Source organism: Protopterus annectens, chromosome 16.part0 (genome assembly GCF_019279795.1).
Source record: "Protopterus annectens isolate FY-2018-M chromosome 16.part0, PAN1.0, whole genome shotgun sequence".
NCBI classification, from domain to species: Eukaryota; Metazoa; Chordata; order Ceratodontiformes; family Protopteridae; genus Protopterus; species Protopterus annectens.
The window spans coordinates 222,861,164-222,882,448 of record NC_056750.1 but is presented as its reverse complement, the minus strand read 5'-3'; positions in this window follow the sequence as shown (position 1 = coordinate 222,882,448).

Below are 21,285 nucleotides of genomic sequence, written 5' to 3'. Positions count from 1 at the left end.
ACTGTTTGCTTGTTGTCCTCTCTCTCTCTCTCTCTCTCTCTCTCTATACCTCCAGAGGGTGCAATGAAAGTACTGCATGTGTGGACTGGGAGTACTGGATGCTTTTGTAGGTATCTGCACATGTCCATGTGATGGCCTCTGCACCAATTGTTAGCCAGCATTTACTAATTGCATGCAGCCTGTTGTGTAGCGATTGCAGTTCTCACTGTGATTTCAGGACAGTGCTATAAAAAGGTATGTTAGGTAGACGTAGCCCTTTCAGATTTTCAGGGTGGGGACCATGCTGGTATGCTGTGGACACTGTTCTGTGAGTGTAAAGGTTGGTATGTCTCTCATATTTCAGGCTATGTTGTAGACACTGCAATGCATGTAGTAGTGTAACCTGCGTATTCCTGTCTCCAGTTTCCTCTTCTCAGTGTGTATGTACACTGACACCTAAGACTACTAATACTGTGTATATGGGTGTGTGTGCTTTCCTGTGGGAGTTGTGGTGTAACTGGTATATAGCAGTGGCTCTTGCAATTTGCTGCTATGGCTTCAATATTTGGCCTTTACATTCACTCCTTGTATGCCTGCTAGGTGTCTTTACTGTAATGTGTTGCTATGGCTTTCCTATTTTCCATTTACATTCACACCTTGTAATGCTTGCTATATCTGTTTGAGCAGCAATTCTCTATGTGTTTGTTGTGATAGGGTGGTACTGCATGCAGTGTGGTCTGGCCATGGTGTGTGCCTTGACACCTATTAGGGTATTTGACTATGCTGCTGGGCAGGCATCAGATACTCTCAGGTGCATCTTTTATCAGCCTCATGGAATGGTACATATCAGTGGGATACACCCATGAAATTATCTGATATTCTGCAGTTGTGACTATGGGTTATTTTGAGCATATGTATTACTACACCATTTGTGATGTGCAAGTGGTGCATACTTTCAGTAATTCATAGTTTCCATTGCATGTGTTGTAACACCTTCCTGCCAACTGTTAGTACATTTCACAGTGAGTCAGTGGGGCACAGTTTACATTTGTTTTCAAATCAGGGACATCCCTGTAACTCAGTCACAGTTGCTATGTCTGGGCTCTTGACCATTCAAATATGGCAGTGTTTCTCCTGCTCTGAGTATGTGTGTGGCTTGCAAGGTGCTACTGTAACATTATTACCTACTAGCTACCAACTAGCATGGCTGTCTCTCTTCACACACTAATATTATACAAATCCACTAAATTTGGCATTAAATATACATGACATGCTTTGTGTACTAGACTTCCTATATTCCCTTTACATTCATTCCTACTATTTCATTATATATTACTTTCAGCACAATGCCTTTGTGTAGCAGTCATGGCTTAGTGGTAAGTCATGCAGACTAGTGTTTTCAAGGTCTTGGGTTCGAGACTTACAGTGGGATTTTATTTTGCTTCTGGGCAGACTACAGGCCTTGTCACTCAGAGTGACTAAGGCACTTTTAAGCAGTTGTAAGCAGGTTAGTGTTGGTTTACGCGGAGCTCACACATGCGCACTGGCGTTTAGCTCCACGCACACACGCGTAGCTAAGTGCACACAAGTGCACGCCCGCTTACAACTACTTAAAAGTGCTTACTCTTGCGCACACCCACGCTAATTTCTTTGAAAGAAATGAAAATGGGGAGACAGGATAGTGGTGAAAAAGGGGTCACAAAGAGGGTAGGACAGTAGGGAAACAAGCTCAGGATTTGCAGGAAGGGTGCAGGAAAGGCCCATAGCTGCCCATTTCTTTATCAGCAACAGCTGTGCATACATGTGTAATTTGGTGTGAGATTTGAAACCTTCCACCCCTGAGATAGGGGTGAGGACAACAAAATCTGTTGTACAGCCAATTGTAATTGCCAGTTCATATGTCCAGCAGACATGTCTGCGAAATGGGCAGCTATGTATGGGGCGTAATTTTTTTGCGGGAACAGAGTGCACTTTTTTTTCAGGTGAGAGTGGAATGTCAGGTACGGGAAGTAGGTATAGTTGGGGTGGTTAACAGACAAGACAAATAAGATGCATACAGGGGTGGTGTATGACACATGTGGGGGGGTACACATTTGACGGGGATGTATGTTGGGATAACTAGAGCCCATGAGCCCACAGATGGCAACAGTGGAACTGAGATCCCCACCCTTGGTCAGTTGCCACTGTGCCTTCACTGCCCAGGACGGGGCTGTGCTGGGGGCTGTGTAGGATGGGCAGCAGGCATGCCCGTGAGTTGTGCCATCCATGCCTCAAGCTGGCATAGAGGCCCAAGCACAGAATGCCTGATCTCCCTATGCACCACAGTCCGGACACTACAGAGGGTGAGTGTACGGTCTCCTCCGGCCACGCTTGCAGAGGGGGGATGAGCCCCATCCCCTGCAGCGCTTCCACCCAAAGGTGGCACAGGGCCACCGGAGGAGGGTCCGGCCTGGGCACTAGTGCCAGGTGCACTTGCCAGCTGAGGTGGGAGAGGTGGGTCCGCTGGAACCCGCCTTCCCTGTCGTCCTATGTTTTCAATATATTAGGAAGGTGTGGGTTAGTAACAAACATAACCATTCACAATTAGTTGTAACAGCATGCATTAGTATTCCCACTAACCAAACACCCATATATTCAAAACATTGAACAGCAGGCATAACACATGCATAATTTCAACAACAGTACACAATCCAACAGCATGCAGGGTTGTTTGATGGCAACAGGCCATCAGGTTTAGATGTATGAACAGGGCACATGCATCAACGTAAATGCAAATATTTATTAACCAACAGGACAAATGTCCAGGGGAATTAATTGTGAATACACATACCCATTTCATGTGAGATGGATTATTTGTGGTTATAGGGTAGGGTGAAGAAATATTTCATTAACAACTTAAATTACCTATACATATGCTGTACATTTCTACTAGCTGCAGATATATACACCCTACAGGTCTGGCTACAATTTCCTATGTGTAAACTTAGGTATGTTGGTGATGGGAATGTTACTGCTACATTAATATACATTGTATTTTTATTCATACACGTTCATATCTGCCTCTGTTCAGCTACAGCATCCTGCTACATTTAATTTATATGGCTCTAGACAACTGTGGATGTTTGGTATTGCATACAAACACTATCTGCATATTGCTAAGGTACAGCTACATATCCAAATTGTGGGACGCACACATTCCAGCTTCCCTACTTTATTGCACACATTTCACTCTTTGGTTGTGCCTGTCACATTCATTTCATGCTGTACTGACTGCAATATACTTTATTCTGGAGTTATTACAACTGTCTTGGTGGATTCATACCTCTTTCTCACACTCTCACTTGTTTTATATTTACAATTCAGGATGGTACTTAATTCTAGGCTTTATTAACATGTTTTACTTGGTTACAATAAAATCCTTTCCGACAGTCTCACTTGTGTCATGTTTCACAGTTTAAACAGGGATATATTTCACACATGCGTTGTACTGAACTTGTGTAGCTGTAATATATAGCCTGCTGCAGGTTATGTCCTATTACATTACAGGTGGAACATCTTTATTTCAGACTTGTTTCATTTTTATTTTTGGATTACAGGCTGCATCACACTTATGTAATCACACAGTACTGGCAGAATCTCTCTTACACTGTTACTTGCAGTTTTTATTAATAACTGGCTACACTGCAGTCTTTTGCAAGCTGTCATACTTATATGTATTTACAGTTACAGGGGGAGGATTACTAACCTGCCTGGTGGTGCAACCACATAAGCCTATCAGCATAGGCTCTACGATTCGCGGAACTTACACCTGCAGCTGTAACATAAATGAAGTGATATTGGAATACACATTTCCATAATATCAGCTAGTTTTATTTCTTACATAAATAACTACATGTAACTTACTCAGTAGTGGGGCGTTGGATATTTGCTGGGTCTCCTGGATCCAATGGTTCAGTTGGTCCTGCTTCCATCTCTTCAGGTCCGCATGGTGGTGACGGACCTGTTCACCAGTCCTTGGTATTCCTGTGACACTGGTGAGATCATGTGCTAACCGGTCCCATGCCTCAGCCTTGTATGCTCCCCACAGGACCTGGCCCTGCATGAGTTGGGCCTCATGATCATGGACAAGGAGCCAAACCATATATTTGGACTCCTCAATGCCCCACCTCTGTGCTCAGAAGCAACTACCCTCTCCTACACCTGACATCCTGACTGCAAGTAGATTCCACAATCAGTTATGCTGTGTATTCCCGCCTATGGGGCTTATATATGCCGTTTTTCCTGCACTTATCTGTGATTGGCCATTTTGGAAATGTATCAGCTTCACAAAATCTGCTTTGCCATGCTTCTCTTTCCATTCATTCCCATATATAAGCTAATACTGCACTTCAAAGAACAACTGTCGTGGCTTAGTGGTACAGTGCTTTGACTATGGTGCATGGTATCCTGAGTTCGAGCTTGGTCATTGCTTTTTTTATTTTATGACTGTCTACACAGGCTAGGAGGTGTATCTGTGTAAAGGCAGTTTTGATACAGCTTGCTCAATGTTGCCTGCAGGTAAGCTTGTTGGCGCGGTGCGCAGCTCTGCGCAAACGGATTACGCTGGTTTACACATCATTTGGCTGCCAGCACACATATTACGCTCAGCTCAGCTACGGGCACATGGTTGCAGCGTGTTAAAGTGCTGCTCAACCCCGGGCACTCAGTTTACACCTGTTAATCCACTGCTCACCTACGGGCAGACATACTCAGCTTGTTAGAGCGTAGCTCAGCTATAGGCACTTCTGACATTTTTTTCTTTTATTGTCTCACATTTCTTCAAACTACATGGCCCATTTCCTTACATTTTACATAAAATATAATTAGATATCTGTACATATATGTCAGAGGATTGTTTCGTGCTTATTACATTAAAAAAAATAAAATGATGTTGTCGGGGCTCGAACCGCACTTGCCTCCTCTTCAGACGACATCTCTACCGCTATGCTATTGCTTCTTAGCTTACTTTGCATAATTAGAACTTATATGCTTTTCCATTGACTGCTAACTGTGGCTAAGCGAAGGGCACACCCGCGCAAATGAGCGCAATTACGGGCAAACATTTTTAAAACTTGCAAAAAAAAATTTAATTTATTTTTACATTTTATATTTATATTTATAGTCTGTGGGGGCATGTGTTGTGTTGTGTTTGTTGACATGTACATGGACTCACTCGTGGGTGTTTACTCTCGGGACTGTGACTCTTCTGGGGGCGTGTCCATTTGCATGACTCACGCTGTGGACACGCCCCCTACTTTCTTACACGGACCGTGTTAGCCTTAGGTGTGAGTCAGCATGCCCTCATGAGTATGCATGGCATGCTGGCATCACTCCGTTTAACTGCAGCCTCTGTGTAAGACTTGTAACTCTTACACGGAGGCTTCATGAATCCTGCCCCATCTGTAACCCTACGGCTTCTTAGGCCCTTGCTTATTTGAGTTATTTCCTAAATGATTATTACTGTGCTGTCTTGTTCAGGAAAGGAGTGCTGAAAGGATGCAAGGAAAACTAAAGCTGAACAGAAACAGTGAATTTCTTTTCTTAATCATAATTTCTGTTCAAGCCATTATTGGATGAAAAGGTTGTGTAAAAAGAAAAAAAAAATATGCACTTCAGAGCATATAGAAAATTGTGGGCAGGATTACCATAGTGTAATGTCTGCACATCTTTGCATACTGGTGGTAAGGCTGTAAACAGAAGGCCACCTACATAGGTAGCACAGGGGATAAGAAAATGGAAGTAATGATACTCAATGATGGACATGTAAACCGCAAGTTACAAGCAGTCCACACTCGACTCTGCATGGAAGATGTTGATATCTGTGCAGTAATACACAACAGGTTCAAGACTCCCAGGAGCACCCTAGCACTACAAGGTTACATCTCATACCATGCTTGATAGACCCAAAACACAGAACTAACTATGACAGGGGGGTGAGTCACATTATATGTCAAGGATACTGTGGTGGCGGGACAGGTAGCATACATCCTACTAAGATGGGAACTGCTAATTGAGGGCTCAGTGTCTGTTATTATAAATGTGTATTAGTTCAGGTTTAAGCTCTTGGGTTTCCGGCCAGTTATTTTACATTACGAAGGTACATGGTCTGTACACTTGTGGGAGGAGGGGCTGGACCCTGCCCATCTGACCTGTGAATGTCTGGGTAAAGGTTTATAGTGCCTGCATATTTGCACTGTTTCTTACTGGAAGTGGTACACCTTGTATGCTGTAGCATAGACTAGATCCAGGCCTGCTAAATGTAGCTTTGTTTGTATGCTTGTTAGCTTGTTATTTCCCTGAAACACTTATTCCACCTGAAATGCAGCTTTACAGCACCTCTGTGGATCCCTAGTGACATCTGTATTGCTTACTGTACTTATTTCCATGTTTCACTTGACAGAAAGTCACTGTTTGTCATGTTTGCATGTAAGTTGTCTGTAACACATTGCATATGAGTTACCTGGCACTTGCTCACTAAAGCATTTCTATATGCCAGCACTAACAAATTAAAAGCACTACACCCTCACAAACTCACCTTGTGTACCTTGTTCCCCATTGGCCCTTTGTGTTGTTCATTATGAAGGAATTCCCAATACTATTCTAGCATGTCCAAAGGTCAGTTGTTAATCCCCTCACTGGTCCAGTTGGTGAATCCGTGAATCATGAGGCAATGTTACAGCTGCCTCATGTACACAGACAACCCTCTCCCCTTCCCATAAACTTCCAACACATGTGAGAGATGCAACCACATAGTCAAACTGGAGGCTAAGCTCTCTCAAGTCAATACTGGCAAAACCTGTGAGGTGGAGAAGGAAACTACAGTCACTACAATACCAGTCTCACATAGACCTACCACGACAGCAATCCAAACACATAAACACACAGAAACATACTTGGAGTCTCAAAATGACATCCTGCCTAAGCAACAGACACCTCCAAAGCCGACACACACGCAAATGCTATGCCAGAATGCAACACGTGTTACACATAGCTCACAAAGCCAGTGTGCCAAACAGTTACAGCCCATAAGGCTAAACAACACACCTGATACACTTGTAATAGGTACCTCTATCATCAGGTACACTGAGGTCCCGTTCACCAGGCTGAACAAGGAGAAGGTCACGGTGAGATGCCTGTCGGGCACTATGATCCACCACATAACACAAGCACACAGGTCACTCCAAGGCATGTACAAATATGACTCAGTCATTGTCCATGCCAGTGTGAATGACCTGAGACGTACCTCCCTGGACTACATGATAGGAGACATAGAGGGGCTCTCTGAGCATGTGGCACAGGCTGGTATGACCCTGACCTTGAGTAGCATCTTACCCTCACCAAGAATGCTGCCACAATATGGAGACAGGATGATCAATTTCAACAATTGGCTTATGTTTCGGTGTCATTCAAAGGGGATCCAATGCCTGTCAGCGTGGGATGACATGCTTGACAAGCCATGATGCTTTGCTAGGGACAGCTTGCACCTGTCACCCATGGGCTTTTGGACATTGGCAAAGGCTCTTGCTACACACATACTGCCTTTTTTAGGCAAGGCTCAAATGACAAAGCCACCTCCATAGGTATCACAAGGGATAGGACACTAATAATAATGCTACTCAATGCCAGCAGTGTAAACCTCAAGATGCATGCACTGGAGACTGTCCTTAGCATGGAGAACATCAATATCTGTGCAGTAACAGAATTCTGACTCAAGGCTCCCAAGAGCACCCCAGCACTGCCAAGTTATACCTCATACCATGCTTGTCGGCCCCAAAACTTGCACCAAACCAGAACAGGAGGGAGAGTATCCAAATTCATCAAAGATACACACACCACCAGGTTGGTGGCACAGCACGAAGCATCAGAAACTATCCATGTGCAACTAACAGTGGGCGAAACTGACTTCCAGTTCATAGCCTGGCACACACCACCCTCCCAAACCCAGGAACTCCACTTGGCCTTCCTGAGAACACTGGAAATATGGAGGTCTCGCCAAACACCTTTATATTTGTGGACTGCAACTACCCATACATAGACTGGGAGCATTACTCTAGCTCCAACACCCTAGCTCAAAGGTTCCTAGCATTATACACTCAAATGCTATGGAACAACTTGTTACCACTCCCACAAGAGGGGGAAACATACAGGACCTGTTCATCACCAACATGGGGACTCTATGCTCCAGACCAGAAGTGTACCCCTCACTGGTAAGATCAGACCATAAACTAATCTCATTGGATATTCACACCCCAACCCCACCCCCTGCCCACAACACCACAGTGTAAAACTTCTCTACAGCAAATTCCACACCCCTCAAAACTGAGGTGGAATCCTTCAGAGCCCCCGGGCCTGTGGAAAATATGGCCCAGACCACAGAATCCTTTATAAACGCATTCTATGAACACCTTCAGGAATGCATGGATCATGCAATCCCAAATAAACACAAGACCCAATCCTACAAAGGCAGACGTCCTGTCTGGTGGACCACAGCCATAACCAAACTATACATTAGAAGGAGGTAGCTACTACATGATAAAGGAAACCCAAAAAAGGGGAGGCATCTCTGTTCAGTGTTAGCAAAATACTACGGGCACTCATAAAATCATCTAAGGATGGCTTCGACAGATGAAATGCACAGGACACTAATGTAAATCACAAGGCTTTCTTTAGTTATGTTAGGATCCTGGGTGGGAATTCCGAGATATGCTCAGAAGTAGTCCAAAATGACAAAAGACTACACCGAACCCACAGACATTACCAACATCCTAGCTGAGAGATTCAGCGCAAACTTCACCCCCCCTCCCCACCAGAAGGGCAAATATCTATCCCAGCAGAGTGCTGCCCCCCTGACATCTCAGATGCTCAGGTAAGAGCCGCCCTCTCCAAAGCAAATAACACAGCATCAATGGGACCAGACAGTGTCCTGGGCTGCATCCTACATGAACTCCAAGATGAGCTAAACCCAAACATAAAACTACTGTTCAATCTCAGCCTTACCACAGGTTATGTACCCAAAGAGTGGCATACAGCAACAGTGGATCCTCTCCACAAAGGTGGTGCCTCAACAGATCCTGGAAGCTATCGCCCCATAAGCCTGACTAGCTTGGTCTGCAAAGCTTTGGAAAGGATCATCATGGACCTCATACATAAAGATATTGGGGACCTACAGACAATGGATCCTACCCAGTGTGACATTAAGTGCAGATCCTGCCTCTTACACCTGGTTGATTTCTTTGAAACAGTCACCAAGGCCATTGACAAGGGGAAGGTGGTCCACACAGCCTACCTGGACCTCGCAAAAGGCTGCAATACAATACCCCACTCTGGCATCATAGATAAGCTCACCAGCTTAAATATACACCCCTATGTCACTAGATAGGTTGCAAACTGGCTCAAGGACAGAACCCACATGGTTAGAATTGCTGTAGCCATGTCGGACTCCAAACCAGTTACAAGTGGTGTCACACAAGGCTCAGTCCTGGGACCTGTCCTATTCGGTATATATGTCTTGGAGGTACAGGCCAACACGGAAGGACTGTGTCTGACCAAGTTCACAGATGACCGCACACTGGGCGCTATAATTGACTCTCCAGCTGACACAACCATCCTCAAAAAGGGCCTCATAGAAACAGACAACTGGTGCCAGAGCCATGGCCTCAAGCTAAATGCCACAAAGTGTATAGTCATCCCCTTTGGTAAAAACAAAGTGGCCACAAATGACCACATAGGTGGTAATCCATTATGTACGGAAGAAGTACTTAGGGACATGGGGACCGAAGTTGATAGCAATCCCTCATTTGACGACCACATGGCCAAAGTGGTTAGAAAAACATTTTATATAGCCCACCTAATCATGACAAGATTCACATGTAGATCAGGGGAGGTCATTGTGCCTCTTTACTCATCCCTCATCAGGACCATATTTGAGTACAATGCCCCTTTTGGAATTTACCTTACCAGACACCTGCAGCAACTGGAAAGACCACAACAGTACCCCACCAAGAGGATCAAAGGGCTCAAACAGATGCCATATGCAGCCCAGTTAACATAACTCCGTACTCAGTGGCATACTGCCTGCTCAGAGGTGATCAGTGCCAGACGTATAATGCCATGTGCAACCCAGAAGTAATGGACATGCTGCACCTCAGAAAATCAAACTACCATCGAGCTTTGCACTCAGGAGACTTGAACCTCAGCACTGACATCAATAGGACATGCTGGAGGGACAGATTCATAACCCAGAGGCTCCCTTCACTCTGGAATAAAATCCCAGTCCAGATTAGGCAGAGTCCCTCATTGACCCTCTTCAAGAGGAATCATGATGAGTGGATGGGGGATTGTATGTGCACCCCGGGTATCACTTCTGTGTCAATGTTAGACAAAGGCACAGTATACTAACCTCAGAAAAGGGCATAGCAACATTAATCTAAAATGGGTGGCAAAAGCCAAACACACTCTGGCTTGGCTTATAAATGCCCTAGGGCAGATAGCCTAGTATGAACCTATGAATCTATGAACCTGTACCCACACCCCCAGGTTGTTGCCACAGTGTGACGCATCACAGACTATCCACATGCAACTAACTGTGGGCTAAACTGACTTCCAGTTCATAGCCTGCTACGGACCACCTTCCTAAACCCAGGTAACCCACTTGGCCTACTTAAGAATACATGAATATCTGCAGGTGTCTCCAAACAACAATATATTGGGCAGCTTCATTTACCCACACATAGACTGGGAGCATTACTGTAGCTCCAACACCCTAGGTGTAAGGTTCCTAGAATCCATACACTCAATTGCTATGGAACAACTTGTTACCACTCCCACAAGAGGGGAAAACATGCTGCACCTGATCATCACCAACATGAGGACTATATGCTCCAGACCAGATGTGTATCCCTCGCTGGTAAGATGACACCATAGACTACTCTCACTGTATATTCACATACCAAATGCAGCCCCTGCACAGAAAACCACAGTCATAAAGTTGTGTAATGCAAATTCCATGTATTCACATGAGGCAGGCTTCAGACATGTGAACTATTTAAGGTCACAGGTACATATGTCTATGTGGCACACACATACCTCAAGTGTGCATTGATATTACTGATATAATCTATGTCATACAATATTAAGAGCAGCACCCCACATACATGGACAAACTGTGTAACAAAAACACACATAGTATTTGCAGGATTCAAACCTCTACCTAAGTATGTTACAACACTTGAGAGAAGCACATTAGTAGAGCGCGCAACTCATGTTACGGGGAGGTTTCCCTTTTCCTGCTGTACTTATAGGGTGCTGACATCATCAGTGTTTAGAAAGAGGAATGTGCATCATGTAGTGTGTTCTTCTAGTTGCCAAAAGGGACATTTCTTTCACACACACTAACCTCTTTCACCCAAACACACACTGAGCACTTGCAGGATTCAAACCCCTACCTAACTAGGTTATGACACTTAAGAAAAAGATGCATTTACAGAGTGCGCTACTTGCATTACTGGGAGGTTTTTCTTCTCCTGCTGTACTTATAGGGTGCTGACATCATCAGTGTTTAGAAAGGGGAATGTGCATCATGTAGTGTGTTCTTCTAGTCGCCAAAAGGGACACTTCTTTCCCACAGAATTGCACACACCCGAAACACACACACTCAGCATTTGCAGGATTCAAACTCCTACCTAAATACATTATGACATTTGAGAGAGACACATTAGCAGAGTTCGTTATTCACATTATTAGAAGGTTTCACTTCTCCTGCTGTACTTATAGGGTGCTTACATCATCAGTGTTTAGAAAGAGGGATGTGCATCATGTAGTGTGTTCTTCTAGTTGCCAAAAGGGACATTTCTTTTACACAGAATTGCACACACACTCACCCCCCTCACCCAAACACACACTGAGCATTTGCAGGATTCACACTCCTACCTAACTATGTGATGGCACTTGGAAAAGTTGCATTAGCAGAGCGCACTATTTGCATTACTGGGAGGTTTTTCTTCTCCTGCTGTACTTATAGGGTGCTGACATCATCAGTGTTTAGAAAGAGGAATGTGCATCATGTAGTGTGTTCTTCTAGTCACCAACAGAGACATTTCTTTCACACAGAATTAAACACACACTAAGCCCCCTCACCCAAACACACACTGAGCATTTGCAGGATTCAAACTCTTACCTAACTATGTTAGAGCACTTAAAAGAGGCACATTAGCAGAGCGTGCTATTTGTATTACGGGGAGGTCTTTATTCTCCTGCTGTACTTATAGGGTGCTAACATCATCAGTGTTTAGAAAGAGGAATGTGCATCATGTAGTGTGTTCTTCTAGTTGCCAAAAAGGACAATTCTTTCACCCAAACGGAGCCTTTGCAGGATTCAAACCCCTATCTAACTTTGTTTTGACACTTAAGAGAGATGGATTAGCGGAGCGTGCTATTTTGCATTACTGGGAGGGTTTCCTTCTCCTGCTGTACTTATAGGGTGCTGACATCATCAGTGTTTAGAAAGAGGAATGTGCATCATGTAGTGTGTTCTTCTAGTTGCCAAAAGGGACATTAATTTCACACAGAATTGCACACACACACTAATCCCCCTCACCCAAACACACACACACTGAGCATTTGCAAGATTCAAACCCCTACCTAACTATATTATGACACTTGAGAAAAACAAATTAGCAGAGCACGCTATTCAAACTACGGTGCATTTGTTCTTCACCTGCAGTATTTATAGGGTGCTGACATCATTATTTATAATGAGGTATGTACATCTATTACTATCTGTCAGTTAGGGGGGTAGCATATATATGCATTAACAGCCGCCTACATCAGGGTCAGATATGCACATCAGCACTGCCAGGTTATGTTTTATACCATGCTTCGTGACCACAGGACCTGTAACACACAACACAACCAGCTCAGACCACCCTCCCAAATCCAGGACATACACTTTGCTTCCCTGGGAACAGTGTAGGATATGAAGGTGTTCACATACACCATTACAGTGGTTAACATCAGGTACAGGTATATTGTGTGGGGGAACTACTCAGGCCTCAGCAACATCACCCTACAGCCACTACAATTTGTGAATCCATGTGCTATGGCAGGACCACTCACCACAGCCACAAGGGGGAATACATATTGTACCTGACCATCTGCAACATGGGGACTCTATGTTCCACACCAGAGGTAGACCACCATTGTTAATATCTGACCATACCCAACTTTCCCTGGACATCCATATCCCATCCCCACCCCCAGGCAAGGACATCACTTCAAACAAAGTATTTATCAAAAGCAGACTTTGCACTTGAGAAGACTGGGGTGGAAGACTTCAAAGGACCCATGCTGGGGGATTATACAGGCCACTCTGCATAATCCTTGACAATTGCATTCTATGAGCATCTGGAATGTTTGCATTGATCATGCTATCCCAAATAAACCCATGACTCCTCCACAACAGGAGACCTGTCTGGTGTACACCAGCCATATATAAGCTATACAACAGAAGGAGGGAGCTAATACATTACAGAGCAATATCCCACAGAGGGAGGTCGTCTCTGAACAGTACTGGCATGACACTTCAAACCCTCGAAATCATCACGTCAAAGTGTTGACAGTGAAATTGTCCAGACACTGCAGATAAGGCTCCCCTCAGTCTGTAATTGACGCCCAATTACTGTTACAAGTCCTCACCAACCCTCTTCCAGCAAACACCAGCCACATGGATGTGACATTGCAATTTCAACCCCTAGGATCTCCACTGTGTCCCTGCTTGACGGAGGCACAGCACACTAGCCTCAAACTATGCCTTCTGTGACCTACTTTACAGAGGCACAGTAGCCTACTGTACTGGGGAGGCAGACGCCAAGCACACTCTGGCTAAGCTTTTATTCCCTAGGGCAAACAGCCTAGTATTGACCTCTACACCCATATGTTTAATTGTCAGATGCACAATATTTGTTGCTGATAAACTGTTTGCAGGTCTTTATTGCCATTGCCATAGATGTTTGAATATGAGAGGGTTCCACTATTTAACTTATGTCTCTGTAGTCATTTAACTGTGTGCACTGGGCAGATTGCTGTATTGTGGTTGGTTTCTGGATTAACACATACAAATACCAGATATGTGTGGCCAACTGCTAAACTGAGACATGGCCTAAGTGTGTGAGCATGCCCAGTTCAGGATTTCCATGGCTTGTTGCCTGACATATGTCGCATTTATCAAAGTGTGCGAGCATGCCCAGTGTGAGCTTTCCATATGTTGAAATCTGCAGTCCACCACATTTGTGGTTGTGTGTGAACTTCAACAATATTTCACATTTATAGTTGTGCGTTGGGTGTCATGTTGTGTACTTACTGCCCAACTGCTTTGTGTCTGAACCCAACAGGGATTATACTGTGCCTGCAGGGTTTCCATGGGATAGTTTGCATACAGTTGTCAACATCCTTTCATACTGACCAAACACTGTAATATCGTATAGTGTACTGGTTCAGTACTTTCACTGTGGTGGACAGTATCCTGGGTTTCAGTCCTATCACTGCTTTAAATATTCATAGTGAGCACACCAGACTGGTTAAGGGCCAGTTGTGCACATATGACCATGTTGCATTATGTTCAGATATGGGCTGCTTAAACCAGGCTTGTCCAACATTGGTAGTGTATTCCGCAACTTGGGTGGACATTGACAAACACTAGCGATGTGCCCTAGGCCATTTCTAATGCTAGTCAGAGAGTGTGTTTGTCCTTCAACACACATTGTAACTGGATTTTTCCATGACATATTTCAAGGTTAGTATACTGTGCCTCTGTCTACCCGTGACATAACAGTGATACCCAGGGTAAACCTACCATCTCCCATTCACTCATCAAGATTCCTCTTGAGGAGAGTCAAGGAGGGACTCTCTGGCTAACCTGTACTGGGAGTTTACTCAAGAGTGGAGGGAGTTTTTGGGTTATGGATCAATCACTACAGCATGTCCTATGTATGTCAGTGCTGGGGTTCAGGTCTCTCGTGGGCATAGCTCACTGGCATTCAGATTGTACAAAGTGCAGCATGTTCATTGATTCCAGCTTGGACATGGCTTTATACATCAGGCACAGATTGCCTCTGGGCAGGCAGTATAGCACTGTGTGGAGCTGCAGTTTGTTTAATCAGGCAACACATGGCATCTGTTTGAGCTCTTTGATCCTCCTGGTGAGGTACTTTTGGGGTCTTTCCAGTTGATGGAGGTGTCTGCTGAGGTACATCCCACAGGGACCATTGTACTCAATTATGAGGCTGATGAAGGATGACTGAAGAGGCACAATGACCTCCCCAGATTTAGATCTGACTACCATCATGATTAGGTGGGTATATGGTATGTTTCTGTAACCACTAAAGCCACATAGTTGTCAAATGCAAGATATCTATCAACTTGTGTCCCCAGGTCTCTTATTACTTATAAAGTACTTAATCGGTTAACGTCTATGTGGTAATTGGTGGGCACTTACTGTTTATCCACAGGGGATGACTATACACTTTTCTGCAATTAGCTTGATGACATGGCTTTGGCACCAGTTGTCTGTTTCTATGTGGCCCTTTTGTAGGATGCTTGTGTCAGCTGGAGGGTCAGATATGGTGCCCAGTTTGTAGTCCTCTGCAAACTTGTTCAGACACAGTCCTTCCATGTTGGCCTGTACCTATGGGAAATATATACCAAACAAGGGAGGTCCCAGGACCGAGCCTTGTGGGATGCCAGTTGTAGCTGGTTTGTAGTCTGACATGGCTACAGCATTTCTGACCATGTCAGTTCTGTCCTTGGGCTGGTTTGCAACCCCTCTACTGACATAGGGGTTTATATTTAAGCTGGTGAGCTCATCTATAATGAACACGTGTGGTATTGTATGGAAGGCTTTTGCAAGGTCCAGATAGGCGGTGTGGACCACATTCCCCTCATCAATGGCCTTTAATGACTGTTTCAAATGAGTCAAACATGTTTAAGGGGCAGGATCTGCCCTTAAGAAAGCCACACTGGGTAGGGTCCAGTGTCTGTAGGTCCCCAATATCTTTATTTCTGAGGTCCATGATGATCCTTTCCATAGCTTTGCAGACCACACTTGTCAGGATTCTGGGGTGATAGTTTGCAGTATCCATTCAGGCACCACCTTTGTGGAGAGGGACCACTGTTGCTGTACACTGCTCTTTGGGTACATATCCTGTGGTAAGGCTGAAATTGAGCAGTAGTGTTATTTGGCATTCCATTCTTCTTGGAGTCCATGTTGGACACAGCCCAGGACACCATATCGTACCACTGATGCTGTGTGTTTTGCTTTGAAGATGCTGGCTGTTACCTCAGCATCTGCAATGTCAGGGGGCCAGCACTCTGCTGGGATAGATATTTGGCATTTTGTGGGGGGGGGTTTGCACTGAACCTGTCAGGTTGGATGTTGGCAATGTGTGTGTGTTTGGTGTATTGTTTGTAATATTTGAGTGATTCAGAGCATATCTGTGAATTCCCAACAAGGTTCCTACCATCAGTTAAGAAAACCTTGTGATTATCCTTAGTGTCCTGTACAATTTGTATCTTCATAGGTTCATAGGTTCATACTAGGCTATCTGCCCTAGGGAATTTATAAGCCTAGCCAGAGTGTGCATGGCTTTCGCCACCCCTTGCTATGTGAATATTATGTCCATTTAGGGTTTACTTTACTGTGCCTCTGTCTAGACGTGACACAGTGAAGACCCGCAGTGTACACCTACGATCTCCCATCCACTTGACAAGATTCCTGTTGATGAGAGTCAGTGAGGGGCTCTGCCTAAAATGGAGTGGGATTCTGTTCCAGAGTGTAGGGAGCCTCTGGGTTATGCCTCTTTTCCTCCAGCACATCCTATTTATTTATGTGTTGAGGATGACATCTCTCACTCTCGCAGCTCTGATGGATTTGGATTTTCTGAGGTGGAGCATGTCCATTAATTCTGTGTTGGACATGGCCTTGTACATCGGGCATACATCGCCTCTGAGTAGGCAGTATGTGACTGCATACAGCTGGGGTGTCTTCAGCCAGGCAGCATATGACATATATTTGAGACCCTTTATCCTCTTGATGAGGTGCTTTTGAGGTCTTTCTAACTGCTGCAGGTGTCAGGTAAGGTACATCCCAAATGGGGCATTGTACTACATTATGGGCCTGATAAGAGAAGAATATAGGGGCACAATGACCTCTGTTGATGTAGATGTGAATCCTTTCATGATAAGGTGGCCAATATAGAAAGTCTTCCTAGCCACATTGGCAATGTGAGTGTTACATGAGAGGTTACTGTCCACTTGTATCCCTAGGTCCCTGATTACTTCTTCCATACGTAATGGATTACCACCTATGTGGTAATTTGTGAGTACCTTGTTTGGTATTTGGTGAGACATTCATACTCTCCAGTGTCTTCAGGAAGGCTGAGTGGGGTTCTTGAGTTTGAGAGGGTGGTCTGTAGCATGCTACAAACTGTACAGCAGTTTTGCCTATGGTTAGTTGCACATGGATGGTCTCCGATGCTTCGTGCATTATCAGTAACCTGGACATGTGGGTATCTTTGCTGAATATGGATACTCCCCCTCCTTTTGTGGTTTGGTCCAGGTTTTGGGGCCAAAAAGCATGATATGAGGTTTAACCTGGTAGTGCTGGTGTGCTCTCAGGAGCCTTGATACCAGTTTCTGTCACTTCACAGACATCGATGTTCTCCATACTGGGGAGGGCCTCGGGAGCGTGCATCTTGAGGTTTAGACTTCTGGCATTGAGCAGCATTACCCTTATGTTTTTTCCACTTATGTTTCCTAGGGAGGTGGGTTTGTCTTTTCAGCCTTGCCTACAAAAGGCACTATGGAGGTGGCAAGAGCATTAGCCAATATCCAGATGCCCAGGGGTGATAGGTGCAAGCCATCCCTGGCAATGCAGCGTGGCTTGTCAAGCATGACATCCCAAGCAGACAGACATTAGATTCCCTTGGAATGACACCAGTAATTGAGCCAATTGTTAAAGCTGATCATTCTGTGCTTGTACTGTGGCATCATTCTTGGTGAGGGTAGGATGCTGCCCAAGGTCAGAGTCATACCAGCCTGGCCTACAAAATCGAAGAGCTCCTCTATGTCTCTTTTCATGTAGTCCAGGGAGGTACTTCTCAGGTCATTCACACCAGCATGGACAATGACTGAGTCATATTTGTACTTGCTTTGGAGTGACCTGCGTGCTTGTGTTATGTGGTGGATTGTAGCAACCTACAGGCAGCTTACTGTACCCTTTTCCTTGTTCAGTCTGGTGAGCGGGACATCAGTGTGTCTGACTATGGAGTCACCTATTACAAGTGTATCAGGCATGTTGTTTGTCCTTACGGGCTGTGACTGTTTGGCACACTGACTTTGTGTACTATGTGTTGCATGTGCTATGTTTGGAGGTAGTGGTTGCTTGGGTGTCTGCTTTGGAGGCCTCTGTTGATGTGGTTGATTTTTAATTAGAGCCTCCAGGAATGTTTTTCTGTGTTTATGTCTTTGGTTTGCAGTTGTGATAGGTCTATTTGAGACTGGGTTTGTGGTGTGTGTGGTTACCTTCTCCTCCTGACTAGTTTTGACAGTACTGAGTTGAGAGAGATCAGCCTCCAGTTTGGATAAATGGTTGCATCTCTCACATATATTTGTATTTCTTGGGGGGAGGAGAGGGTTATCTGTGTACATGTGGTAGGTGTAACATTGCCTCAAGATTCACAGATTCAACTTGTTGTAGCTGGCCTTAGTGGATTGTATGAGTGGCCATATTTTATTGCCATAATACTGATCAGAGATTACTTCCCTTTTTGGGTTTGCTCTATCATGTAGTAGCTTCCTCATTCTCTTGCATGGTTTGGTAATGGCTGGGGTCCACCATGCCAGATGCCTGCATGTATGGAATTGGGTCTTGGTTTTATTTGGGATTGCATAATCCATGCATTCCTGACAGTGTTCATAGAATGCATATATAATGGGTTCTGAGGTGTGGCCCATATTTTCCACAGGCACAGGGCCTTTAATGGATTCCACATCAGTTTGGAGGAGTGCAACATTTGCTTTACACATGTTTTTCACTGTGGTTTTCTGGCCAGGGACTGTGGTCAGGATGTGTATATCCAGTGTGGTTACTCTATGGTCTGATCTTACCAGTGAGGGATACACTTCTCATCTGACCATAGAGTACTCATGTTGCTGATTATCACATCCAGTATGCTTACCCCTCTTGTGGGAGTGGTACGTTGTTCCTGAGCATTTTGGTTTATGGATTCTAGGAACCTTTGGCCTAGGGTGTTGGAGCTAGAATAATGCTCCCAGTCAATGTTTGAGTATTTCAGTCACCCAATATAATGTTGTTTGGAGAGCTTGATATTTTCATGTGTTCCAACATAGGCCAAGTGCAGTTCCTGGCATTAGGAGGGTAGTCTGTAGCAGGCTACAAACTGGGAGGCAGTTTTAGCCACTGTTACTTGACCATGGCTAGTCCATGCTGCTTCTTGTTATGGTACCAACATGGGGGTGTGGTTATCCTTGACAATTATTGCTAGTCACCCTCCTTTTGTAGTTTGTTCCATGTTTTGGGGCTGTAAAGCATGGTATGAGGTGTAACCTGGTAGTGTTAGGGTGCTCTTGTGAGCCTTGACCCAGTTTTCTGTTACAGAACAGATATCAACATTCTCCATGCTGAGGGGAGTTTAGACTGCATGCATCTTGTAGTTTAGACTTCTGGCATTGGGTAGCATTACGTCTAGGTTCTTATCCCTTGTGATACCTATGGAGGTGGGTTTGTGTTTTGAGCCTTACCTATTCAAGGCACGGTGGGGGTGACAACAGCCTTTGCCAGTATCCAAAAGGCCAGGACTGATAGGTGCACGCCACCTCTAGCAGGTGGAGCATCGTGTCTTGCTCAGCATGTCATCACAGGCTGGCACACATTGGATCCCCTTTGACTAACAGCAATACTTAAGCCAATTATTGTAATTGATCATCTCGTCTTCATATTGTGGCATCATGCTTGGTGAGGGTAGGATGTTAGTCAGGGTCATCAAGTTTGCATATACTACATGGTGTTACATTGCTTAACACATGGCAATCATGCCTCAGGTGGTGCTGCAGGGCTGTCTATGTTGGATGCACATACTACACTCCCTGTACATGTTTGAAAGCAGGTTGTGTCAACCTAGGCATCCCTTTTACTATATGTGTGAGTCAGAGAGAGGTATCATTTCCAGGGTCCCTACTGAGCCAGTGTATGTGCTATGCATTGCCGCTTTGCCAAGGCCAAGGCATACTGGGCATGCCTCCTTCTGCCTACTGGGGCAGGCTCAGGTTGTTCCTCCTCCGAGTCACGCTCTACCTGTGATTGGCTTGGCAATGGTGGGGGGCTGTTTGGCCCAGCCTTATGCTGATCCTGCTGCAGCTGTTTTCACAGAATCATATTATGCAGCATAGCACATACTATGACAATTTGGGTACATGTAGTTGGTGAGTACTGCAAGGCTCCACCAGATGTGTCCAGGCACCGGAACCGTGACTTGAGCAGCTCAAACACACGCTCAATTACATTTTGTGTGTGTGCGTGTGCCTCATTACGGCGTTCCTGTTCAGGTGTGTGTGCATTTCTGATGGGTGCCATCAGCCATGGCTCCAGTGCATATCCAGCATCCCCTACTAAGTGACCATGTGGGATGTCCCCATTGGCAAATGTCTGGTACAGCTGCATCAGATGCCAGATATGGGAATCATGGTAGCTTCCAGGGCAGCCAGCACACACATTCATTATTATGCCCTGGGCATCACACACAACCTGGAAGTTGATGGAGGGGAAGCCCTTGCAGTTAATGTAGGCCCTACCCCACTCACCAGCTGGTGCTTTGATGCGTATATGCGTGCAGTCTATTGCACCCACTACCTCAGGGTATTCTGCTATTTGCTGGAAGAGATGCATATTGCTGGCCAATGCCTCACGGGAATTGGGAAAATATACATGATCTCTGACATGTGCTGACATGGCATCCAGGAACTGGTGCAGTACCCTGGATGCTGATGCCTGTGAGATCCCCATCATATTACCAGTTGGTCTCTGGAAGGTACCTGGTGCTAGTATTCTTAGGCCAACACATACCTTGGTTTCCACTGGGATGGGTTCCCCTCTGTTGGTTCTGTGTGTGAGGCGTGGCCTGCACAGCTCAACAATTTGCTGCAGGAGGTCTCTGTCCACTCTATAGCGCTCCACTATCTCCAGCTCATGTAACCCCT